Source organism: Equus quagga, chromosome 5, assembly GCF_021613505.1.
Source record: "Equus quagga isolate Etosha38 chromosome 5, UCLA_HA_Equagga_1.0, whole genome shotgun sequence".
Lineage (NCBI taxonomy): Eukaryota > Metazoa > Chordata > Mammalia > Perissodactyla > Equidae > Equus > Equus quagga.
In genome coordinates this window covers 111,418,371-111,445,669 of record NC_060271.1, presented here as the reverse complement: position 1 = coordinate 111,445,669, position 27,299 = coordinate 111,418,371, and positions in this window count along the sequence as shown.

The following is a 27,299-nucleotide window of genomic DNA, read 5'->3' as shown; positions in this document are numbered from 1 at the left end:
GCTAGAAGGACCCACAACTAAGAATACACAGCGGTGTGCTGGGGGGCTTTGGGGAGAAAAAGGAAAATAGATAAAGTCTTAAAAAAAAAAAGAAGGACTACTAATGCATTTCCCTCCTGCCAGTTTCTAGTTCTTATGTTTCTTCTGTTTGGACTGAGGGTTCCTTTCTGAGGCCTTGGTCATAAAGACAAGACAGTAGATGGATCTCTGTGAATCTTTCTATCAACTGACCATTGATTTCACTCAGATTACATTAGAAGCTTCTTTATTAAAATCCTCAGCAGGATTTTATTTCAGAAGAAGAAAGATTGTAAGAATAGGCAGTAATTGGAGGTGACAATCCGTCAATTTTGGGGAAGAGTATTATCTATTTCATTTGAACATGGAGAGAATAGATATTCTGGAAATCCAAATTAAATTATGCAAACAGTCTGTACGTAGACTAAGAAAGTCCCTGAAAACTAACTAGAGTTCATAACCTACTCCCTGCACATAATTCTTACTTTCTTACTATTTTACCATTGGAAATGGAAGAATGTAACCTATTAATCTTAGGTAGAATTGCTGATTTTCTTGGATAGTGAAGTAATTAAACGGTTGTTTTTATCAAAGCATTTTCTTTTTGCTCTTATCTGGGATAGAGTAAACAAAGATCTAATTTATGTCAACAAAACACTTTATGAAGCTGAGTAAATGACAATGTCAATAAACACTTGAAAGGAAGATTTGCTTTCAATTCATTGTAGATAATTGAGGTGAGAAAAATCTCATATCAACAGTTCCTTCCTGAGCTAAAGCTTTGGGTGAAGTAAAAATATACCAGCACACTCTTTTGGCCTCTATTTTTCTTGCATTCCTATTTCTTCCCATTCTTTCCCTGTAGTAGCCAAGTGGCGTTCAGGCAACACCAAGATTAGCAGCAGTCAGAAAAGGACGGGCCCTCGGTGTTTAGTTATACAGTTGGATGCTCGCCAGCGTCTAATATCAGACAACTGTATACAAAAGAACCATTCCATCAAGCAAATTATCCCAAGCTGGAGGCACAGAGAAGTCACTTAGGTGTGGGCCTTTTCTGTTAAAGCAATTTTTTAAGGATTAAGAAGGAAAGATTTCGATGTGGAATCATGCAGAGGTGTTCCTTTGTTCTCTGAAATAGTCAAATGTGCAGGAATGATCCTTTATTTACACAGGAAGTTTCTAACAATAGATTCTGATTCTGCTATTAGGGTTCCTCTTTCTCATTTATTCTAAGAGAATTTGAAATTCAAAAAAAAAAAGAGAAGAACTGTGAAAAAGCAAGGTGTCTTGAATATGCCATTGATGTAAAGATTAACCTTTAGAACAGGGCATCTGCTATGGCACAGCTCCATGCTGAAAGTCTGTTTACAAAAGAAGACATTAATCAAGACATATGAATCCATTTATAATGTCTTTGCACTGTTGCTGACTCCGGAGTGAGCTGGTGAGTGAGACGGCTGAAGCCTGACAGCTAATTTAAACCCAAGGTCTTCACTGTCCGGAGATTTATCAGAGAGTCAAGCAGCCAGTATCTTTTACGACTTGCACCTTCTCCTTTTTCAGAGGTAGTAAATGAAAAAAGACTGAAAAAGTAGATGCCATCCATTGCAGCTGCGTAAAATCACATAAACACCATGCCCTGGGCTTTCATTATAACACCTCCTTCTTAGCTAATTACTGTCAGCCTTACAGAGTCAGGAGGCCCCACTCAATACCAATTCATTCATTTCAGGTCACAGTTTGGCAGAAAACCTGTAGCGAAAGGCCAAACCTTTATCCACTAAGCCTTTTATTTGTGACTAAACAAAAGTCTTGACAAGTAGTATAATTTGTATCAAGCAGGGCAACACCAAAGGCCGATTGATAGTTTTTTTTAAATAAAAATTTGCTCTAGCCTCTAGTCTACTTGACAGCATTTATCATTTTGCATATCAAAAGACACCAAAGGTGGTAGATTATTTTCTTCCCAGTTAAAGCATTGTATCTTTTAGTATTCCCAAACTTACAACTGAGTAACATGATTTTTAAAAAATAAATTCAGCGTTTTACACCCATTAAATCTGAGAGGTTGTCTTTTAATACTGTACTAAAGAGGTGAAATTTTTTGGTGGTATTGCTTTTTATAACATTTTGATTGGAGAGATTTAGTATCCTAACCCTTTTAAATTCCATTATTATACAATTCAGTGTGCAGGTGGTCAGATTAAGCTATGTTTTTAAGAAATGCAAAGAAGGTTTTAATTTGCTTAGGTATTTTCTGGGATGTAATCGTATATAAAGTTACTAACCTTCCAGGGGGTCTGATTTTCTTTTTTACTATGTGTCATTCTTCAAACATCTTATTTGGGAAAAAGAAATCAAATGTACTATGGCCTAGTATATATGGTTGACAGTTTGATATAGTTTCTTACATAAACTGATTTTCTGATCTTATAGAAATAAGATTGAAATGAGAAATTCGAAATCAGTGTATCTTAAACTCATTTAGGGTAGAGTGATGACATTAATCCATAAGAATCAATTTCTTCTGATCTGCTGTGCTTGGGTTTTAGGACATAAAACATGTATGCAGAGACCATGTTCTATTCAGTGTTGATTCCTCCCCCAGCATCCAGCACAGTGCCAGGCACTTTGTAGACAGTCACAAAGGGTACATCACTCTGCTTTAGTCTTGGAAAAAAAGGCAGAGTCACAAAACATATCTGCAAAATAGACGCCTTGTTAGCAACCAATTTGCAATTACAGAATCCTTCTTAGATGAAAAGTTACCTTTCACTGAGCCCTGAGAGAGGAGGTGCAGCAGTAAAGAGCTGCAGAAACAGATAGGACGACCTTGTGTTACAAATGTAACTGCTGTGCCCAACCCCTGCAAATCTGACCTTTAAAATCTTAAAGACCCCAAAGACCACTACATTTCCACACTCACTCACCTCAGTCAAACCATCTAATTTAGCAGTCCCCATTCTGTTAAGACTTCATCATGAGTATTTATTCATTCTTCCAATCTATGGAGGAAAGACAGTCGACATGTTAGAGCAACACCCTAAGTGCTTCTTTGTTTGTTTTATATGTTCGCAAGTGTAAACGTGCCGAAGCAGTGCATGAATTGAAGAAAAACTAGAATTTTCTTCATTTAGCAATTAACAAAGAGCAGGAAATCCTTTCAGAAACTTTGCTGGAGGGCACTGCATTTAAACATTGACTATTGATAGTGGTAATGATGAGCTCAATAGAAATATAATCTTGCCCTACTGAAAATTCCATTGTGCAGAAGAGGCAATGGGTAGCAGAAAAGTCAGTGGTCTCCAAGATAAACATTTGTGCTTCAGTCTTAGCGCTACCCTCAGCAGCATGTGATTTTGATCAAGATATTTAATGTCTCCCCTAGCTTGACTTTCCTCATCTGTTAAGATGGAGATTATCCCTAACTCACACTATCCTTCTAAGAATTAAATAAATAGGTCATACATGCGAAGCTGTCTAGTCCAGGCTCTGACTTCATGAAGGCCACAAGTACTCTTCATTCAAAGCAATAACAAATGTTATGCTGTAGGAAATGGGAGCGCAGTTGGGCAACAGAAGGGACCAGATATTACAGGGATAGGTGCAACAATAAAAAAGTATACAATGTAGAATAGAAGTAAAAGGAAGGTATTAGGAACTCTGAGTATGGGGGTTAAGGAAAGCTTTCAAAGAACGCAGCTTTAAAGAATAAATAATGATTTGCTAAGCAGAGGAAATTGCAGATCCAAAGACAGGCAAGAGGATGTGAAAGAGCACAGGTAAAATGCCAGGGTTCAAGGTAGGAGAAGGTGGGTGGGAAGATTATACAGGCAGGCAGATTTCACGTCAGGAAGAGACTTGTGGACCATGGAGCTCAGCCATTTTGAAGGCCAGTGAGAACCACTGAGAAAGTTTCTGAAAGGATTGCCTGCTCTTTGTTAATTGCAAAACCAAGAAAACTCTAGTTTTCTGGGGCTTCCTAGGGCTTCAGCAGGGCATCACCCTGATCAGATTTGTGGTTGGGAAGCCTCAGTTGGCAGTGTGGGGACTGATTTCAGAGCAGCAAAACCGGCAGCATGCAGACCAGTTACGACCTCATGCTGTGTTATTTTTAAGCCAAACAGATAGATTTAAAAAGCACTGGCATTCTTAAATGGCTCCTAAATTTGGTGGTGGTGTTGCTGTTATATATATATATATTTTTATTGTGGTCATAATAGCTTATAACATTGTGAAATTTCAGTTGTACCTTCATATTTGTCAGACACCATATAAGTGTGCCCCTTCACCCCTTGTGCCCACCCTCCACCCTCCTTCCCCCTGGTAACCACTAAATTGTTCTCTTTGTAAGTTTGTATATATTCCACAGATGAGTGAAATCATACACTGTTTGTCTTTCTCTGTCTGGCTTATTTTGCTTAACATAATACCTTCAAGATCCACCCATGTGGTTGTGAATGGGATGACTTTGTCTTCTTTTATGGCTGAGTAGTATTCCATTCTATATATGTACCATATCTTCTTTATCCAATCATCAGTCGATGAGCACTTGGGTTGCTTCCACATCTTGGCTATTGTGAATAATGCTGCAATGAACATAGGAGTACAGAAGTTTCTTTGTGTTGTTGATTTCAAGTTCGCTGGATAAATACATATTAGTGGGATAGCTGGGTCATATGGTATTTCTATTTTTAATTTTTTGAGGAATCTCCATACTGTTCTCCACAGTGGCTGTACCAGTTTGCATTCCCACTAGCAGTGGATGAGGGTTCCCTTTTCACCAAAACCTCTCCAATATTTGTAGTTTTTTGTCTTGGTGTTTATAGCCATTCTAATGGGCATAAGATGATATCTAAATGTAGTTTTGATTTGCATTTCTGTGGTGATTAGTGACATTGAGCATCTTTTCACGTGCCTATTGCCCATCTGTATATCTTCTTTGGAAAAATGTCTGTTCATATCCTCTGCCAACTTTTTGATTGGTTTTTTTTTTTTTTTGTAGTTAATTTGTGTGAGTACTTTATATGTTATGGAGATTAACCCCTTATCAGATATATGATTTGCAAATATTTTCTCCCATTTGATGGATTATTTTTTCATCTTGATCTTGGTTTCCTTTGCTTTCCAGAAGCTCTTTAGTCTAATGAAGTCACACTTGGTTATTTTTCCTTTTGTTTCCCTTGTCTGAGTAGACAAGGTATTCAAAAAGATCCTTTTAAGTCTGATGTCGAAGAGTGTACTGCCTATATTTTCTTCCAGAAGTTTTATGGTTTCAGGTCTTACTTTCAAGTCTTTGGTCCATTTTGAGTCTATTTTTGTGTATGGAGAAAGATAATGGTCTACTTTCATTCTTTTGCATGTGGCTGTCCAGTTTTCCCAGCACCATCTATTGAGGAAGCTTTCCTTTCTCCATTGTATGTTCTAGGCTGGCTCCTTTGTTGAAGATTAGCTGTCCATAGATGTGTGGTTTTATTTCTGGGCTTTCAATTCTGTTCCATTGATCTGTGTGCCTGTTCTTTTACAAGTACCATGCTTTTTTGATTACTATAGCTTTGTAATATATTTTGAAGTCAGGGATTGTGATGCCACCAGCTTTGTTCTTGTTTCTCAGGATTGCTTTGGCTAATCTGGGTCTTCTGTTGCCCCACGTGAATTTTAAGATTCTTTGTTCTATTTCTGTGAAGAATGTCATTGGGATTCTGATTGGGATTGTGTTGAATCTGTAGATTGCTTTAGGTAGTATGGACATTTTAACTATGTTTATTCTTCCAATCCATGTGCATGGAATATCTTGCCATTTCTTTATGCCATTATTCATTTCTTTCAGTAATGTCTTATAGTTTTCCTTGTATAGCTCTTTCACCTCCTTGGTTAAATTTATTCTTAGATATTTTATTCTTTTTGTTGCAATTCTAAATGGGATTGCATCCTTGAGTTCTTGTTCTGTTAGTTATTAGAGTGTAGAAATGCCACTGATTTTTGTAAGTTGACTTTGTAGCCTGCAACTTTGCTGTAGTTGTTGATTGTTTCTAATAGTTTTCTGATGGATTCTTTAGGGTTTTCTATATATAAAATCATGAAAAACATAAAAACCATAAAAAGCAATGAGAATTTTACTTCTTCAGCACCTATTTGGATTCCTTTTATTTATTTTTCTTGCCTAATTGTTGCGGCCCAAACCTCTAGTACTACATTGAATAAGAGTGGTGAGAGTGGTCTATCCTTGAGAATGTTCCATGTGTGCTTGAGAAGAATGTATATTCTGCTGGTTTTGGATGGAGTGGTCTATATGTATCTATGAAGTTCATCTGGTCTAGTTTTTCATTTACTTCCACTATCTCCTTGTCTTGTTCCTGTTCTCAGAGGGATGGCTTTCAGTTTTTCCCCATTGAGTATGATGTTGGCTGTGGCTTTGTCATATTTGGCCTTTATTATTTTGAGGTACTTTCCTTCTGTACCCATTTTATTGAGAGTTTTTATCATGAATGGATGTTGGATCTTGTCAAATGTTTTCTCTGTGTCTATGGAGATTATCATGTGGTTTTTGTTCCTCATTTTGTTAGTGTGATGTATCACATTGATTGATTTGCAGATGTTGAAGCATCCCTGTGTCCCTGGTATGAGTCCCACTTGATCTTGGTATATGATCTTTTTAATGTATTGCTGTATTCAGGTTGCCAATATTTTGTTGAGGATTTTTGCATCTATGTTCATCAGCAATATCGACCTATTATAGTTTTCCTTCTTTGCATTGTTCTTTTCTGGCTTTGGTATCAGGGTGATGTTGGCTTCATAGAATATGTTAGGAATTTTTTCATCTTCCTCAATTTTTTGGAATGGTTTGAGAAGAATAGGTGATAAATCTTCTTTGAATGTTTGGTAGAATTCTCCAGAGAAGCTATCTGGTCCTGGACTTTTATTTTTGGGGAGGTTTTTGATTACTGTTTCAATCTCTTTACTTGCAGTTAGTCTATTCAGATTCTCTATTTCTTCTTGATTCAGTTTTGGGAGGTTCTGAGAGTCTAAGAATTTATCCATTTCTTCTAGATTGTCCAGTTTGTTGGCATACAGTCTTTCATAATATTCTCTTATAATATTTTGTATTTTTGTGGTATCTGTTGTAATTTCTCCTCTTTCATTTCTAATTTTATTTATTTGAGCCTTCTCTCTTTTTTCTCTTTGTGAATCTGGCTAAGTGTTTGTCAATTTTATTTATCTTCTCAAAGAACCAGCTCCTTGTTTCATTGATCCTTTCTACAGTCTTTTTTGTTTCAACTTCATTTATTTATGCTCTAATTTTTATTATTTCCCTCTTTCTGCTGAGTTTGGGCTTTGTTTGTTCTTCTTTTTCTAATTCTGTTAGGTGTAGTTTAAGATTGTTTATTTGAGCTTTTTCTTGTTTGTTAACATGGGCCTGTACTGCTATAAATTACCCTCTTAGGACAGCTTTTGCCACATCTCATATGAGTTGGTATGGTATGTTTTGGTTCTCATTTGTCTCCAAATATTTTTTGATTTCTCCCTTTATTTCTTCGATGACCCATTGGTTTTTCAGTAGCATATTGTTTAGTCCCCACATTTTTGTTCCTTTCCCAGCTTTTTTCTTGTAGTTGATTTCTAGTTTCATAGCATTATGGTCAGAAAAGATAGTAGAGATCATTTCGATCTTCTTAAATTTATCGAGATTTGCCTTGTTTCCCAATATACGGTCTATCCTTGAGAATGTTCCATGTGTGTTTGAGAAGAATGTATATTCTGTTGGTTTTGGATGGAGTGGTCTTTATGTATCTATTAAGTTCATCTGGTCTAGTTTTTTACTTACTTCCACTATCTCCTTGTTGGCTTTTTGTCTGGATGATCTATCCACGGATGTAAGTGGAGTGTTGAGCTCCCCTACTATTATTGTGCTGTTGGTAATATCTCCTTTTAGGTTTATCAATAGTTGCTTATGTACTTTGGTGCTCCTATGTTGGGTGCATATATGTTTATAAGAGTTATGTCTTCTTGGTGGAGAGTCCATTTTATCATTATATACTGCCCCTCTATGTGTATCTTTACCTGTTTTATCTTGAAGTCTACTTTGTCTGATATAGGTATGGCAACACCTGCTTTTTTTGTTTGCTATTAGCTTGGAGTATCATCTTCCATCTCTTCCCTCTGAGCCTATGTTTGTCTTTAGAGCTGAGATGTGTTCCCTGGAGGCAGCATATTGTTGGGTCTTGTTCTTTAATTCATTCTGCCACTCTGTCTTTTGTTTGGAGAATTCAATCCATTTACATTTAGAGTGCTTATTGATATATGAGGGCTTAATATTGCCATCTTATCACAGATTTTCCAGTTCTTCTGCATTTCCTTTGTTTCTTGTCACATGTATTTCAGACTACTGGTTTGATTAGGTAGTTTTCTATGTTGATTTTCTTCATTTTCTCCTTGTTTATCTTATTTGTTTCTGTTCTAATTATTTGTTTAGTGGTTACCATTAGATTCATATAAAAAATCTCATAGATGAGATAGTCTATTTTCTGATTGCTTCTTATTTCCTTAGGCTATACTGATTCTGTCCCTATCGTCGTCCCCTTCTAAGTTATTTTTCTCATATCTTATTCCATCTTGTGTTGTGAGTTTGTGGTTAAAATGATGAGATTATTTTTATTTTGGTGTTTTCCTTTTTCTTATCCTTGATGTAAAAGTTAAGTGTTTACAAACCTGATCTGATAGAGAGCTGCCATTTTCTGATTATTGCCTACTTGTTCATCTCCTTGCCAAGGGCTTTGTAACCCCTTTCCTATTTTTTTTTTCTTTTCAGGTATGAGGGCCTTCTTGGGGATTTCTTGTAGCACGGGTCTTGTGGCAATGAACTCCCTTAGCTTTTGTTTATCTGGGAAAGTTTCTATTTCTCTGTCACATCTGAAGGAGGTTTTCACTGGATAGAGTATTCTTGGGTGAAAGTTTTTGTGTTTCAGAATTTTGAGTATGCCTTTTCCCTCTCTCCTAGTCTGTAAGGTTTCTGCTGAGAAATCTGCTGAAAACCTGATAGGGGTTCCCTTGTAAGTCATTTTCTTCTGTCTTGCTGCCCTTAATATTTTTTCTTTGTTATTGACTTTTGCTAGCTTTACTACTTTATGCCTTGCAGTAGGTCTTTTTATATTGACATAGTTGGGAGATCTGATAGCTTCTTTCACATGGATTTCCATCTCCTTCCCCAGATTTGGGAAGCTCTCTGCTATTATTCCTTTGAAGAAGCTTTCTGCTCCATTCTCCCTCCCTTCTGCCTCTGGAATATCTATAATCCTTATGTTGCATTTCCTAATTGAGTCAGATATTTGCCTGAAAGCTTCTTCATTTCTTTTCAGCCTTAGTTCTCTCTTCTCCTCCCTATAGTGTTGTCCTCTAAATTACTAATTCTGTCCTCCATATTCTGTTGTTTGGGGAGTCCAGATTTTTCTTTATCTCAACCACTGTGTTTTTCATCTCCAATAATTCTGATTGGTTCTTCTCTATAGTTTCAATCTCTTTTGTGAAGAAGCTCTTTTATTCGTTAATTTGTCTTTCTTTGTTTTCTTGTGACTCATTGAGTTTTTTCTGTGATGGCTATTTTTAATTCTCTGTCATTTAGGTTATGGATTTCTGTGTCTTCAGGGTTGGTTTCTGGGTACTTGTCATTTTTCCATGTAGTCTGGAGATTTAATTTACTTTCTCATACTGCTTAATGGTGTGGATTTTTGCCTCTGCATGGTGTTATTATCTGGTTGCAGCTGCCATGTGCATCCACTGGGTAGGGATCAGGTGCTGTGTATTCTAGGCCCAGCACCATCAGGGGCTCCTCAGCTCCAGATGCTGACTGCTTTTCTCTCTGTGGGTTGCTCTGACTGATGGCAGATCTGGAGTACCAGTAAGGGGGAGGGTGCTCTCCTTCACCTGCGCTTCCCCCAGTCTCTGCTTCTTTCTCTGTGTGGAGCTCTGGGCGATTGCAGGACTGAAGTGCTGGGTGGGGGAAGGGGCACTTGCTTACACCTGCATGCCTCCCTCCCACCACTGCCTCTCTCTCTGCATGGTGCTCTGGGCACTCATGGGGCTCCACCAGCTGCTGCTTCTCTCTCTAGTCTGTGCTCTGTGCGATTGTGGGGCTGGGGTGCTGGGTGGAGACAGGGAACCTCTCCTCACCTGCACACCTCCCCCAGCCACAGCCTCTCTCTCTCTGCACCATGCTATGGGTGATCGTGGGGCTGGAGTGCCAGGTGGGGATGGGGTGCCTCTCCTCACCTGCATGCTTCCCCAGCCATGGCCTCTCTCTCTTCATGGAGCTCCTGCTGATCAGCTTCCACTTCCTCCAGAGGATCCAGCCCTATTACTACCTTCAGATGTATGACTGCATGGGTCTCTCAGATGTCTTCTTTTTTTTTTTTATGAGGAAGATCAGCCCTGAGCTAACTACTGCCAATCCTCCTCTTTTTGCTGAGGAAGACTGACCCTGAGCTAACATCCATGCCCATCTTCCTCTACTTTATACATGGGACGACTACCACAGCATGGCTTTTTGCCAAGTGGTGCCATGTCTGCACCTGGGATCCAAACTGGCGAACCCCAGGCCACCGAGAAGCGTAATGTGTGAACTTAACCACTGTGCCACAGGGCTGGCCCCTCAGATGTCTTTTGTGTTGTGTGTATAAATGTCCTTTTAGTGGTACTTTAGAGGGAAGAGTCTAAGGGAAGAGCTCACTCCACCATGATGTTGATGCCATTCCTTGCTATTATTTTAATACTTATAAGTGCCTAGAATGACCAACTTAGATCTTCAGCTGGCTTGTCCAGGGAAAGAGCAGCTAAGATGGAGATCTGCATATAGAAGGTCTATTGGGATGTTCCCTCAGCATCAATACCTGTAGGGGAGTGAAGGAAGCAGGACTGGGCAGAGGGAGGAGCTGAGCTGTGATGAATCACACAGAGGCAGCTCCTGGGGCGATGGGAGCTAGATGGTCCCTAGAAGCAAAGGGGCTAGATCTTTAAACCTCTGTGGCCAGTCATTGGATACAGACAGACCTGAGGGATGGGGAGAGACTCCTGGGCTGTGGGCAATTCCTGGAGTGGGATTCAGCTAAAAGCCATCAGCTACAACAGTCTGGCAGCTGGGGGAAGGAGTTCCTCAGTTGTTGAGCACTCAGTTGAGTGCTCAGATGCAGCAAGGCATCCACTCACTATCACCAAAGATGTTAAAATTATCCTAAGGACATTCTTGTGGAGTAGTCATGCTCACAGAACCTCTGTCTTAGTCCTTTGTGCTGCTGTTTCCTCTCCCTGCAATATTCTTTCCCCAATTCTTTTGTGCAACTGGCTTTTTCTTGTCACTTGGTTTTGACTTCTAACATCTCCACCAAAAAGGCTCTTCTAATCACCCTTTGTAATCAGCCCTAATCCCAACAGTCACTGTCTAGATGTCACTCTGTTTTATTTCCTTTATAGCAGAACAAGATAAATACAAATCTCATTATCTGTCTTCCTACCCCTAGAATGCGAGTTCCAGGGACCTTCTCTATCTTGTTCACCAGTGCATCCCCTGCACCCAGAACAGTGCTGGTCACGTAGCAGATGGTCAGTCAATATTTGCTGAATGAATAAATAAAAATTAAATGTAAGAGAACAGATATTAGGAGAGTTAGAATTGTTCAAATGAATGATCCTGAGGAATTCTTATCTTCTGCTTTTGAAACTGGCAAAATTCAAGTCCAGGAAAAAGGTTTGTGTCTCACCACTCTTGTACAGTTTTCAGTCACCCATGGAGAGCTTCCGGAGAATCTCTCTTGATCACGCAGGATAGATAGGCCTCTGGCAAGAGTGTAGCTCTCAGATCTCACATTGAGTATCATTTTTTTGCCTCTGGGAAGTTTGAAGGCTTTTATTATTTTAAAATAAAACTATCTTAGAGGAGCATAAATTATCCATTAAAGAGACTTTTGGAATTTTAACATAAAAATCATGAGTGGAATTTGTGTAGAATCGACAAGCTACTCCTCTGTAATCACCTAAGCCATCAATAGAAACAAACTGAAAAATGTAGTAATTTTCAAGCGTAGAAGCAAAAAGGCACTTAGCACAGCTTGAAGATTCAAATTATTCTGGAAACCACGCCGCTATACTTGGCTTTAATTTGAACTTCAGAAGCAGATTTAGGTCTAGCCTCATGACAACTGCTGTCTGGAGAAGGGCCATGGATGGCAAGGCATGGGAGGCAGAGCCCTTCTTTTCCCTTCCTTTTGCCTTTCTCTCCATGCTTCATCCCTGTCACTCTACCTTATATGGTGACCCTGTCCAGGAAGCACTCTCTATGTTTGTTCGAGAAGAATGGAAGGAATCTTTGGAAGTCACAGGTCCTTGTGACTAGCCAGGAATAAATGACCATCATTTCATATAAATTCACTTATAGTTATATTTAAATATTTAGATTATTTTCCTAGGATGTTGGGTCCTCTGATTCAATTACAAGAGTCAAGCGAACAGACAAGAAAGCAGTTAGGTAGTAATTAAAGGTGCTGAGGATACTTAGGGCAGATCTGCTGTATCTTCAAGCAACAGAAGAGAGAATAAAGAATTGAGGGTTGAACTGGGACCAATGAGCATGCAGATTTGGCTTTACTAAAGGAACTCTCCTTCAGTGATTAGAGAAGCTCAAGGGAGAAATGGAGTGACTCGAGATGTGGTGAATGCTTGGTTGCCTGGGTATTCAAATAGAGCATGGACAACGCTTGCTAAAGAGATTCAAGAAACAGAAGCAAGATGATCTTTAAGGGTTCTTGTGGCCTTAAAATTCTGTAAGTACAAAGAGAGTGGCTCTCCATGATTTTGTGTCACTAAGTAGTTTGTTGCCATAAATGCTATATATATATACATATATATATACACACATTTTTTTTTTGAGGAAGATTAGCCCTGAGCCAACATCTGCCACCAATCCTCCTCTCTTTGCTGAGAAAGATTGGCCCTGAGCTAACATCTGTGCCCATCTTCCTCTATTTTATATGTGGGACGCCTGCCGCAGCATGGCTTGATATGCAGTGCATAGATCTGTGCCTGGGATCAGAACCGGGAACCCTCAGCCACCAAAGTGAAGTGTGTGAACTTAACTGCTGCACCACTGGGCCAGCCCCTTATAAATGCTATTTATTATTTTAATTATACTTATAGTTATTATTCTCTTTAAATCCAAGCTATCCTTTGGGTTTTCTCATCCTCCCAGTCACTTAAATCTGAAAATCTGAGTTATTTATAGATCAGTCTCTCTCTCTTTCTCACACATATCCCTTCCTCATCCTTGGTCTGTTGGTATTTTAAATTGAAAGTCTTTTTTTCAGTCTCTATTTTTATTAAAGCTATGCATCCACACAGTTTAAGAGTCAAACGGTTTTACAAGGCTTGTGAAAGCAGAAGTCCCCTCTGCCCTTCATTTCCTCTTGTCTATAGGCAACCACTTTAAGCTCTTTTGGCTGTTTCATTTTGTATGTATCGCCATATTTCTAAAGAGTAGGTTCTTATTTCTAGCCTTTATTTTTCAGATTTTGGCGTGATTTATTGACTTCCCACTAGGAAGATGAGGCTTTAGTTCTTTCCCCACTTTCCCTGCCTCCTTTCTCATCCTCTCTCCCATTATATCATAACTCAGGTTAAAGCATTATTCAGTCTTATGCTATTATGATTATTCAAGCTGAGGCATACAATAAGCACTTTGTTTCCCACTTTTTATTTTCTTGCAGTTAGTAATTACATTTTGTGTGTGTTTTCTTTGTTTTCTATATACATACTCATCATTAATTCAACCCAAATCTCTTTTACATTTTTCCAAGTCTCTTTTCAGTTCTTTATTTAGATGCATCAAGTAACTGATCGGTTTCATCTTCTTGAAGAAATGCTTTCCTGGAATCTTTTGGCTTGTTTTGACCTGCTACAGTCAGGACTGGTTGCCTCTATGCCTGGTGCGCAGGTGGCATCCTGAGGTTTTCCTTTCCCTGGTGATCCTTTTTTCTCCTGGGGAGAGCCCCTTTTTTCCTCTATCCTATGTCTTCCTCCTTCTTGGTTGACTTCCTCATTTTGATGGAGTCATTATCTTCTGAGAAAGGGAGCTTGGAGGTAAATTTCTTTGAGATTTTTCTTTAAGATTTTGAGAAGAAAATGTTTTTATTCAACCCTTACACTTGATCGATAATTATTGGCTGGGGTAGAATTCTAGAGCAATTTTACCCCCCAGAATATATAATACATTATTTTCTGGTTTCCAAGGTTAACATTACGAGATTAAAAGCCAGTCTGGTTCTTGAAACCTTGTTTGTGGACTGTATTTTTCTCCCTCTCACCACTTTGGACACTTAAAAGCTTTTCTTTTTTTCTCTTAATCTTCTGAAATTTCACAATTTCTCCTTTTCTCCTTATCTTTTAAAAATAGAATTCTGCTTTAATTCCGTGGATATAATACCTCCTTTTATTTCTCTGAGTTTGTTAACATTAGTTTTCTTCCTCTTGCTCCCTGAAGAGTCTGTTTCCTCCAAGTTGCTTTTCTTAATTAATTAGCTAATTAATTTTCCATTTCTATCATTCATGATAGATACTTTTCCCATGTATCTAATGATCCTCATATGTAAGAGGAGGGAATTAGACCTGATTAGAAAATCTGAGTGTATGGTTGGTGATTGTCATCTATGGGATACACTATAGGATGATCTAAACTTTTCTTCGAAAGACTCCTCATGTCAGTGTCTTTAGGTCTTTCCATTTGAGTTGGTCAAGTTCACCAGAAAAGAATCTTTTCGTTTCCTGTCTGGAGGATCTATGTTTGGTGCTAGAATTCTGGGAGCCAAAACAGGAAAGAGAGCTTTGAATCTTAGCATTGGATATATAAACATTAATATCGTACCCCCACTTTTAGTATCATACTCCTTTCCTTATCTGTGCCAGAGATTTCCCAGTGTGAAGATCCTCTATATTACCTGTTTCAGAGAATAAACTTCCTGTTTGGAAGGAAAGAGGGTTTTGGTGATCTGTTTCTCAAACCAACCTTCAACTGGTCCTCTTACTTTCAACTCCATTTGTAGAATTAGCTGGTGCTGCCAATTTCTAAGCCTTTGGGGGATTTCATGTTATAAATCAGATTGCTTCAATCTACCATTTTACCCAGAAATCTCATCCCTCTTATTACTACCTCAGAAATCTCACTTTATTCTCTCATTCAAGGTCATAGTCAGTATCATCATTATTTTTTAAACATGTGATAGCAATAGGTTTTAAAAAAAAACCTTTGTGGTAATATTAGCATAGGCTTTTCATTGTCTTACCCTCTTCATTAATGAGCATAGAATACTGCCAAATTTCACTTCATACGTATTAACTCCTGCTCTTAAAATGGCAATGGTTCACTATGTGATTAAGCACTGATTTTTATCCTACATTCCAGGCTTTCTGGGCTAATATTCCATTATACCCTACACTCAATCCAGTAAGTCTGGATTCTTCATGATCTCTCTCTTGATTTATGACTTTCTAACTCTGTTTCTCACACTGTCTTCTCACTATGCTTAAAGCCTGAAAGTCCAATGTTACTTTTTTCATGCAATCTTTACTTTAGGATTTATTCATTCATTTAGTCATCCTTTTATTCAATCAGCGTATATTTATTGAGCTCCTACAATGTGTTAGGCAACATACCAGCTGACTTCCCTGTCTCCCTGCATGCTGCAGCCATACCACAGCTGGCTGCACAACCATCCTGCCCCGCTTCACTGCAGCTGCAGCCCTGCCACATCTGGCAGGTGAATGCAGCCCATACAGGGGATTCCCCTTGAACACCTGGCTCTGGTAGCTGGGATGATTGTGATTTGGGACCCCATGGGTCATTTCCTACACAAGGTCACTCCTACAAGACTGGAAGAGGTGATTGTTTCACCTGATACATAGGAACAAATTCAGAGAGTCAGGCAAAGTGAGGAGACAGAGGAATATGTTCCAAATGAAAGAACAAGACAAAACCATAGGAAAAGGACTTAAGGAAATGGAGATAAGTAATTTACCTGGTCATAAATAAAGTAAATTTAAAAATACCTGGTCATAAAATCAGTGAATTACCTGGTCATGGTCATAAACATGGCCATCAAACTCAGGAGAAAAATGGATGAACACAGTGAGAAATTCAAGAAAGAGAGAAAAACTATAAGAAAGTACCAAACAGTAGTCCCAGCACTGAAGAATACAATAACTGAACTAAACAATACAGTAGAGGGGTTCAATAGCAGACTGGATGAAGCAGAAGAACAGATTAGTGAGCTGGAAGACAAAGCATTGGAAGTCACCCAGCCCAAGTAGCAAAGAAGAAAAAGAATTAAAAAAATGATGATAACTTAAGGGACTTGTGAGACAACATCAAGCAGAATAACATTTACATCATAGCGGTCCCAGAAGGAGAAGAGGGAAAGAAAGGAGTAGAAAATTTATTTGAAGAAATAATGGCTGAAAACTTCCCCAGATATCCAGGTCCAGGAAGCACAGAGAGTTCCAAATAAGATGAACCCAAAGAGATCCACACCAAGACAAATTCTAAGTAAAATGTCAATGGTTAAAAGTAAAAGAATCTTAAAAGCAGAAAGAGAAAAACAAATTGTTATGTACAAGGAAAACCTCATAAGGCTATCAGCAGATTTCTCAGCAGGAACTTTGCAGGCCAGAAGGGAGTAGCATGACATATTCAGAGTACTGAAAGGAAAAAACTTTCAACAAAGATTATTCTACCTGGCAATATTATCATTCAAAATTGAAGGGGAGATAAAGAATTTTCCAGATAAACAAAAGCTAAAGGAGATCATGACCACTAAACTGACCTTAAAGAAATGTCAAAGGGACTTCTTTAAGCTGAAAAGAAATGGCACTAGTTAATAACAAGAAAACGTACGAAAGTTAAAATCTCACTAGAAAAGGTAAACATATAGGAAAGGTAGTCGATTAATCACTTATAAATCTACTATGAAGGTTAAAAGACAAAAGTAGTAAAATTAACTAAAACTACAATAATTAGTTAAGGGATACATAAAATAAAAAGATGTAAAATGAGACATCAAAACAGAAAACATGGGCAGGTAGTAAAAAATGCAGAGTTTTGGAATGTGTTCAAATTTAAGTTACTATTGACTTAAAATAGACTGTTACATATATAGGATGATATATGTAAACCTCATGGTAACCACAAAGCAAAAACTTATAGTAAATACACCAAAGAAAATGAGAAAGGAATCTAAACATAATACTAAAGGAAGTAAAATCCACAAGGGAAGGGAGAAAGAGAAGAAGAAAGTAACAGAAAGGCATTACAAAAACAGCTATAAAACAATTAACAAAATGGCAATAAGTACATACTTATCAATAATCACTTTAAATCTAAATGGACTAAATTCTCTAATCAAAAGACATACAGTGGCTGAATGGATAAAAAAAGACTCATCTATATACTGTCTCTGAGAGATTCACTTCAGAAATAAAGACACACAGACTGAAAATGAAGGGATGGAAAAAGACATTTCATGCAAATGGAAACAAAAAGAAAGCTGGTGTAGCTATACTCATATCAGACAAAATAGACTTTAAAACAAAGACTGTAATAAAAGATAAGGTGTGGCATTACATAATGATAAGGGGTCAATACAGCAACAAGATATAACATTTGTAAATATTTATGCATCTAGCATAGGAGTACCAAAATATATAAAGGAAATATTAACAAACCTAAAGAGAGAAATTGAGAGCAATACTATAAAGGACTTTAACACCTCACTTACATCAATGGATAGATCCTCCAGACAGAGAATCAATAACATTGGCCTTAAATGACACATTAGACAAGATGGACTTAATAGACATACAGAACATCCTATGCAAAAGCAACAGAGTACACATTCTTCTCAAGTGCACATGGAACATTCTTCAGGATAGATCACATGTTAGGCCACAAAACAACTCTCAATAAATTCAAGAAGATTAAAACCCTATCAAGCATCTTTTCCAATCACAATGGTATGAAACTAGAAATTGATTACAAGGAGAAAACTGGAAAAACTACAAATATGAGGAGATTAAACAAGTTACTGAACAACTACTCGATCATAGAAGAAATCAAAGGAGAAATCAAAAGAAGCCTAAGAGAAAAAAAGATTCAATGCCATTAATTCCAAATGTATTTTTGGTCCTTATTAAATTCCGAATATTAAAATTCCAAATATATTTTTCACAGAAGTAGAACAAACAACTCTAACATTTGTATGGAACCACAAAAGACCCAGAGTATCCAAAGCAAACTTGAGAAAGAAGAACAAAGCTGGAAGTATCATGCTCTCTGATTTAAAACTATAGTAAGCAAAACAGTATGTTATTGGCATAAAAGTAGACACATAGATCAATGGAACAGAATAGAGAGCCCAGAGATAAATCCGTGCCTATGTGGTTAATTAACCTATGACAATAGAAGCAAGAATATACAATGGGGAAATGACAGTCTCTTCAATAAATGGTGTTGGGAAACTGGACAGCTACATGCAAAAGAATGAAACTGGACCACTATCTTACACCATATACAAAAATTAACTAAAAATGAATTAAAGACTTGAATATAAGACCTGACACCATAAAACTCCTTGAAGAAAACAGGTGATATCCTCCTTGTCTTAGCAATGTTTTTTAGGATCTGACTCCAAAGGCAAGGGAAACAAAAACGAAAATAAACAAATGGGACTACATCAAACTAAAAAGCTTCTGCACAGTGAATGAAACCATCAATGAAATGAAAAGGAAACCTACTGAATGGGAGAAGATATTTACAAATCACATATCTGATAAGGGGTTAATAACCAAATATATGAAGAACCCATACAACTCAATAAAAACCCAAAACAATTCAGTTAAAAAATTGGCAGGGAATATGAATATATGTTTTTCCAAAGAAGACATACAGGTGGCCAACAGGCACATGAAAAGATGGAATTATCAGGGAAATGCAAATCAAAACACAATGAGATATCACCTATACCTGTTAGAATGGCTATTATCAAAAAGACAAGAAAGAAGAAGTGTTGGCAAGGCTGTAGAGAAAAGGGAACCCTCATGTACTCTTGGTGGGAATGTAAACTGGTGCAGCCTCTATGGAAAACAGTATGGAGGTTCCTCAAAAAGTTGAAAATAGAACTACAGTATGTTCCAGCAAGTCTCTCCTGAGTATCTATCTGAAGAAAATGAAAACACTAATCCAAAAAGATATATGCACCCCTATGTTCATTGCAGCATTATTAACAATAGCCAAGATATGGAGACAATCTAAGTGTCCATTGATGGATGCATGGCTAAAGAAGATGTGGTATACATATCCAACAGAATACTACTCAGCCATAAAAGAGAATTAAATCGTGCCATTTGTAACAACATGGATGGACCTTGAGGGTGTTATGCTAAGTGAAATAAGTAGGACAGAGAAAGACAAATACCACATGATTTCACTTATATGTAGAGTCTAAAAAGCAAAACAAAGAAAACAAAAACCCAGATGCATAGATGCTGAGAACAGATTGGTGGTTGCCAGGGAGGAAGGGAGTTAAGGTGGGGAAGTATGAAATGGGTGAAGGAGAGCAAGAAATACAAACATCCAATTATAAAATAAATGTCATAGAGATGTAACATATAGCATGGGGAATATAGTCAATTATATTATATTAGCTTTGATGACAGATGGTAACCACTTATTATGGCAATCATCTTGCAATGTATACAAATGTCAAATCACTATGTCGTACACCTGAAACTAATATAATACTGTATATCAATTATACCTCAATAAAAAACCAAAACCAAAAAAAAAAACCAACAAAAAAAGAAATTACTTAATAAATGTCAAGGTTGACTTCTTGAAAGCATGTATGATTCATTAAGAAGATCTTCATGAAGTTCAGCAAAACAAATACTGCAGGACATTTTGGAAAGTAGATAGAAGATCTTTCTGGTTCCTAGGTTCCAAATACTCGTAAGAGCCTTAAAACAGTGAAATCTATTACCTCACCAGTGTGAAGGATTCTGAAATACTGCTAGTGCTTTCCTAGATGATTGAAAAGGGCTTTTATGTATTCATCTTTTGGAATAAATTAACTATTTGGAAAATATCAATAATGAGGGACAGTCATGCCCATGTTGATCTTTTTTATTGCTTCATGTTGCAACTCTACCAGCAAGTAGAAAAATATTACATCCAAATCCATTTGAGTGATATATCTACCCTGAAGTTCAATTTTACCTCTGAAATGAATATGAATTGTATCTAATGAAACTCTAGGAGGAGTTGTACAGAATGAAAAGGCCAAATAATTTGGAGCCAAATTTGTCACATAGCAATTTACAAAAATGATATCTATATATATTTTTCATTCTTCATCATGCTCATAATTCAAAACTGAGCCCAAATGTCACTTCCCATGCCCTGATTCCTCTCTTCTCCTCTGTCTCACAGAATTAGGCTTTCTCCTCTGGGCTCAAACAGCCCCTTCTCCTTTCTTCTAAAATAGAACTTACAACATGATACTGTAAAGTTTTGGTTTCCTGGAGGGAAATTATTTTCCATTACTCAACTTTGAACCTCCTATGCCCATCAGAGTTCTTGGCCCACAGAAAGAGCTCAGCATGGTTGTTGAATGAATAATGTAAATTCCCCTAAAGCACATGAATTAATTTCATGCTAAAAAATTTCATGTTCAAATGTGTATTAGCTAGTTTCTGTAACAAATAAACTCCAAAATTTCAGAGGCTTACCCAAAGAGTACTTTATTTTTCCCTCATATAACAGCAGTGTGGTTGTTTCTGATCAGTGGGTGGCCTTCAAGGACTCACACTACATTTGCGTTGGTCTACATCATTGTGCTAGAAATTCCTGGACATACTCTTATATAATGCAGTGCACGCTGCCATGGGCAAATCATTTGTCTCTCATTAATTTATCAACTAATATTTATTTGAGAGTCTACATATGCAAGACAATGTTCTAGGCACTTAGGATGGAATAGTGAACAAAATGAAGATCCCTGCTCTTGTGGAACTTACATTTCATTGCAGATAGACAATAAATAGTTAAGTAAATGAAATCATATAATATGTTAGAAGGTGATGAGTGCTATGGAAAAATGAAAGATAGAGCAAGGTAGATCAGGAATATATAGGGGCTTGTTGCAAGCCTACCTTACAAGAATTTGAAAGGGGGTTGTTTTGAAGTCAGATGAGATCGAGCATTGTGAAATCTTTGCCAGCCATAACCAGCGTTCAAATGTGTGCATACTACACATGCTCAAACAGCTCACTGTCTAGTCTTCATCATCAGTCCTTCATGGTTTCCTATTCACTGGACCAGACTAACACACCAGTGTAGACTCTAGACCCCAACGCCATCTTCCTTTCCAATCACTGTTTCCTACACTCTGTTATTTAGCTTCCCCTAGCTTAAGACATGGAAACAATTTTTAATTCTCTGTTTGACTTTCAATAATTATTAAGCTTTTGCTATGGCAAGTGCTGAGCTTGGGGCTTGGGTCCCCCTCATCCAACTAGACCCTACATCCTGCCAGCAGAGTGACTTTTTGGTTGGCCACTTTCTTCTCATGTGCAGCCACCTCTCCCCCTTAGCAGAGCTCTCTGCCTTGTGCTCAGTTCCCTGGATATGCTTTGAGATGCCTTCAACTTTCTCTCCACTTTCCACTTTCTCTCCACTTTCCACTTTCTCTCTCTTTACTCCCCACCGAGCGTTACTGCTCCAGGCAACCGTGTTGGCCTGTATCCCCATATCCTGATCACAACTGACTGTTATTTTCTAGATCTATGCTTATCCCAATCCTTTCGTTGGAAATGCTCATCCTACTCTCATTTTTTCTTTTATGGCTTGCTTCAAAATCACCTGTTTTGAGACTCTGTGACCAGCTCCAGCCCACTCTTATCACTCTGTCATTTGTCTTTTCAGTCCTCTGAGTAATGAGTTCTATTATCTGCATATACTTATGTGTTGCTTTGTAGCTGTTGTTGCTACCACGCGAATCTTCCTTTAAACACCACTTTAATCATGGTGTTTTGACTTTTGAAAAAACTTCCCTTTTTTCCTATTGCTTCAAGTCTAAAATACATTGTTCCCCTGGAGGCTCTCGCCCTCCGTCCCCCAAGCAGTGTGCTGGGCTCCTGGACTTACCATGCTTCTACATTCTTTCCCTCCCTTGCATCAGTCTGGTGTACTCTACTCACCTGCGTCTGCAGGTTCTGCCCATCCTTTAAGGCCCGTCCGTGTCTGTTCATCCCACCTTGAAGCCTTCTCTGATCTACAAACTTGCTATTTGAACTCAGGAGCCATAGGGCTACTTGTTCTTCCTTCTTCACTGGGCTTTTCTTTGAACTCCTGCTCAGATGAAAAAAAAAAAAAAGAAAAAAAGCACTTAATTATACACTGCTGTACATTGTTTTCTAGTGTTTCAGCTGTTGCTGTGTTTACTTCCCAATTAACTTGTAAGCTTCTTAAATTAAAGTACTTCTGCTTTCTCCACAAAAGTCACCACTCCCTTACCTGATCCCAGGAGTCTGTCCCTCTGCTTGTAAATGAAGGACAGTATTGGAATAATTCTGAGGAGTTGTTAGGGAAGTGATTTATGTTGTGAGATTGAGATCTGCTGTCTTCCTCTTTGATCGTGAGCATTAGAGTGGATCCTAGGAGTATCAGTCAGAGACCTAGTCTGTTTATTCGTTCAGCAAATATATGTGGAAGAGCAGGGATTTAGGTTCTCAAGACAAAGTGAATGAGACAATCCTTGGACACAGGGAGCAGCCATTCAAGTGCTGGGGAAGATAGATAGCAACACATAAATACACAGATACGTAAAATACATTAAGGGACTGATGAGTGCTATGGAGAAGCTATAAGAGGATCATTGGCTCAAGAGTGACTGGGGGGCAGGAGGTGCTCCTTTAGCTGGGGTTGGAGAAGCCCCTCCTGGGGAAGTGACATTAGAGTTGAGAGAGAGGAGTTAAGAGAGAGGAGGCAGCCATGTTAAGATTGGGAGAGAAGAGTGTTCCTGAACAAACAGCAAGTAAAAAGTTCCCGATATCAGAATACTTGGCAAATTTGAGTGAGGGAGGAAAAAAAAAAGCACTAGAGAGTAGGGGCTGAGGGGAAAAGTGGAGAGAAATGAGAGAGGATGGCAGGGGACAGGCTGAGTAGGACTCACGGGAATTTATTCTGTGATGGGAAACCAATGGGGGAAATTTTAAGCTAAGGGGTGATATGGTCTGACTTATGCTTCAGAAAGCTCACTCTGACTGCCGGGGGAGGGGTGCCGTGGAGGAGGTGGCACTGGGACCACAGCAAAGGTTGGAGCAGGGAAAGCAGTTTAAATTCTCTTGCAGGGGTCCTGGCAAGTAATATCGGTGGCTTGTTTAATAGGCTTTTAACAGGGGAGATGCTGAGAAGTGGATGGATTCAGAATATTTTCTAGCTGTGTGATCTTGGGTAAGATACATACTTCTTTGGTGCTCAGTTTATGGAGAGGAGAGTCATATAGGACTGTCACGAATGTTGGATGAGTTACTATTTGTAAAGTGCCTACAATGTACCTAGCACAGATTACGTACTGTATGAGTGTTTTTTAAGAAAAAAATAAAATAAATATCTTGGAGGTATGCCTAACAGAAGGTTTTGACTGGATGTGCAGTGTGAGGGAAGGAAAAGGAATCAAGATGACACATGGCTATTTTTTAACTTGGGCAACTATATGAATGATGATATTATTGGTATGAGAAAGGCTTGTCAGTTTAAATGGAGGTAGATTTACAGGAGAGTGGAGATCAGGAGTTCTGTTTTGGGCACACACATTACAGAAGAGCTGTCAAGTAGGCAGTACCCTCGAGGAATCTGGAACTTAAGGCAGAGGACAGCCTGAGGTAGAAATTTGAGAATCATTGGTGTGTGGATGTTATTTGCAACTATGAAAATGCATGAGATCTTTTAGGAAGTAAGGTTAGATTGAGGGGAAGAGAGGTTTGCGGACTGAGCCTTGGGGATATGCCAACATTCAGACATTTATAGAGGAGGCAGAGCCAACATGAGACTGAGAAGGAGTGTCTGGTATTGCAGAAGGAAAACCAGGGGAAGGTATGAGTATAGGAACCTGGTGCAGAAAGAATTTCAAGGAGAGTGTGGACAACCATATCAAATGAGGATGCCAGGATGAGTCAGATGAAGATTGAGAATTGTCAATGGGCTTTGGAAAAAAGGAGCTAACTGCTGATCTTGGTAAGAGCCATGTCTGTGGGATGGTGGGGAGGAGAGCCTTAGTGGAGTGGGTGGAGGAGGGATGGGGAATGAGGAGTGGGGATAGCAAATATACAGCACTTTTCCAAGAAGTTTTGCTGTGAAAGGGAGTAGAGAAGTGGGGTGGTAGCTGGTTGTGTATATATGGACAAGGGAGGGGGTTTAGTTTTTTCTTTTCTTTTCTTTCCTGTCCTGTCCTTTCCTTTCTTCTCTCTTTTTAAAAGATGGGTATGATATTAAGACATGTGTGCCATCAAATGGAATGATCCAGTAGAGAAGTTGTCTTGTTGAGGCAGGAGAGGCAGAGTAATTCTAGAAGAGACACCTTGAGATAGCCAGAGAGGATGGACCCCCAGCTCAAGTGGAGGCTCTTTCTTGAGGTAAGAGCCCTACGCAGATAACGGAGAGCTTGGGTTCTGGATGAGGCACCACCCATCCCCCATTTATCCTATTGGGTCATTCTCTAGTTTTGAATATGCTGTCAATTTAGGGGCTTAGCTGGACTTGAAGGATTTTATTATGTGGAAACTCACACTGTGTTCTCGTGTGGGTGCTTAAAAAGATAGTGAGAAGTTATAACGCATACAGTGGTCACCTGGCTAACTCATCCTATCCTTTTCCTCTCAGTTTTCCACTTCCTCCAGAACTCCAACTCTGACTAGAATATATTTGGCTATTTGCTACTATGGAACGTGCACTTCCGCCAATATGGCACCTACAAAGTTTTATTTTTATTTTTTGGATAAGTTTTCTTGGTTTTTCACTGAACTGAAAACTACTAGGATAGCAGGCATATTTCTCTTTTTCTCCATTGTACTCCTGGCACCTAACACAGTCTGGCATCTAATGAGAGTTTAATACAGACATGCCTGGCAAGCCGTGGGAACTTAATACATACGTTTGTCTAAAGAATAAATTAATGAGATTGTGTACGAGAGAAATGTTTGCATTTAAATCGAATACCTTTTAGATGTCTCTAGCGAGATCCCAGGAAATCCTTTTCTAATTCAATGAGAGGTAGGGATTTATGTGGAGATGAGTCTTTAATGTTACCCACCCAGACACCCGTTTTTTTCGTTGCAATTTACAGAACAATCTGAATTAGATTATGCCTGAAAAACATAATTGTGTTACATACAAGTGAATTTAGTGACAAATCATTTGTCAATAACGTTTCTTACACATATATAATAGATGCCAAGTTTCTTTGTAATATTCAAGAAATAATTTTATCATTTTTGAGAGGGACTTTACCAGATGTTGTCTCAGCCCATATGTTTCCAAATTGGTGAGAAGTCCAATGTTAATTGCTTTTAGAGTCTGCAAACTTGTCTTTACTATCATGCTATGGGCTTCTGTCACACTGAAAAGCGGTCCTGCAACCTCCTGATTCTTGAGTGTGGCAAATCCCTGGTCCCAGGCCAAGGTTGCACTGTGGTTGTTATTCCTGATGGTCACGTGATGCTGTGGCTTAGGGGCTAGCCCCATTTGTGGACCCAGCATGGCCATTTCATGTCTCCAGATCCAGGTCCTTACCCAGGTTCTGCAGAGACTCCACATGAGAGCATCTGAGGCTGGGCTCTCTTTGTCCCACCCTGTACTCTGTATGGACCCGATACCTCAAAGGCCCTGCAAGCCTTGTTCTTATTCCTGTTCTGTGTTATCCAGTGGAGCAATGCCTACTTCTCCCATTCAATCTCCCCAATGGGGAAAAGCTTCATCCTACTCTTCTTTCAACAATAGGGCTTGAGGAAACACAAGATGGCCCAGAGCACCAGGCCTCAAACCCACCACAAATGAACCTGTCTTCCTTTCCTGGGAACGAGAAGGACCTGACTTTAGGAATGTAGAGGCTTGATTCTTTCCTTTCAGATGAATCAACAGCAAAGGAAACAAAGCACAAATTAATTTCCCTGTGATCACCTTACTATCTCATGTTCTCAATAAATCACATAGTAAACACTCAGTCTGTGTTTGCTGAATGCACTGGATTCTAACATTATGCAAGAAATGAGAAAGCCCTTCTTTAATATATAGATAACATTTTTAATGAACCCTTTGCATAAATGGTTGGGCTAAAGGGTTTAAAAATTTGTGTTCCTGAAAGTAAAATTATGCATTACCTTTAACCCTGCTATCTTTAATATTCTTCATTTGTTTGAAACATCATTTCCATAAAACTGACCTATTCCTATATGTCGGATCAAAGATACTAAGTTAATGAAGGATGCAGCTGCTGACATTTTGTCTTCTTTACCTTGTGGGTAGAAATATCTATTCTAGTAGCCTGAAACAGGCACTTACAGTCTCAGATTTTGGGGTTTGCAATCAAAGAATGATCAAGTTCTTCCGTTTCTCTTTGTTCCTTCCTGGCATTTCCTGTCAAAAGTCCATGCTACCCTGGTCACAGTATCGCCTGGTTGCTCTGGCCTCTGTGGCAGTCTGTTATTTTCCTTGATTTCTGGGGTTAGAATGAGTGACCAGAAACACATTCTGTCTCCCAGGATACAAGCCCATTGAGGTTGCTGGGAAATGAGCACAATTAGGATCAGCTCATTAACTGCCGTGGTTTTCAACGCATCGCACAGAGCATGGATCCGTATGCGATCAAGGCCTTGCCTGTTAGCCTGCGTCTGGGCAATGACCTTTCCTTCTGGTTTCTCTGAAAAAGTTTGCACTCTATAGTAGAAGCGAGGAAAGTAGCACACCTTTAATGAAAAATTCTAATAATATGCTGACTCAGTAGTGTGTTTGAAAGATACCTTTTGTGATACAGTGTGTTAACTATTAGTGTATGTATTTGTAACCACATTTGAATTTGATTTTCTCTAAGTCTTACGGCTGGCACTTTTCCTAAGAGAATTTTTTGGGTATTTTTGAAAAGAAGTCATAGTCCTGGTTCAATGCAGATTCAAAGGATACTAGCTAAATGGCCTCAAAC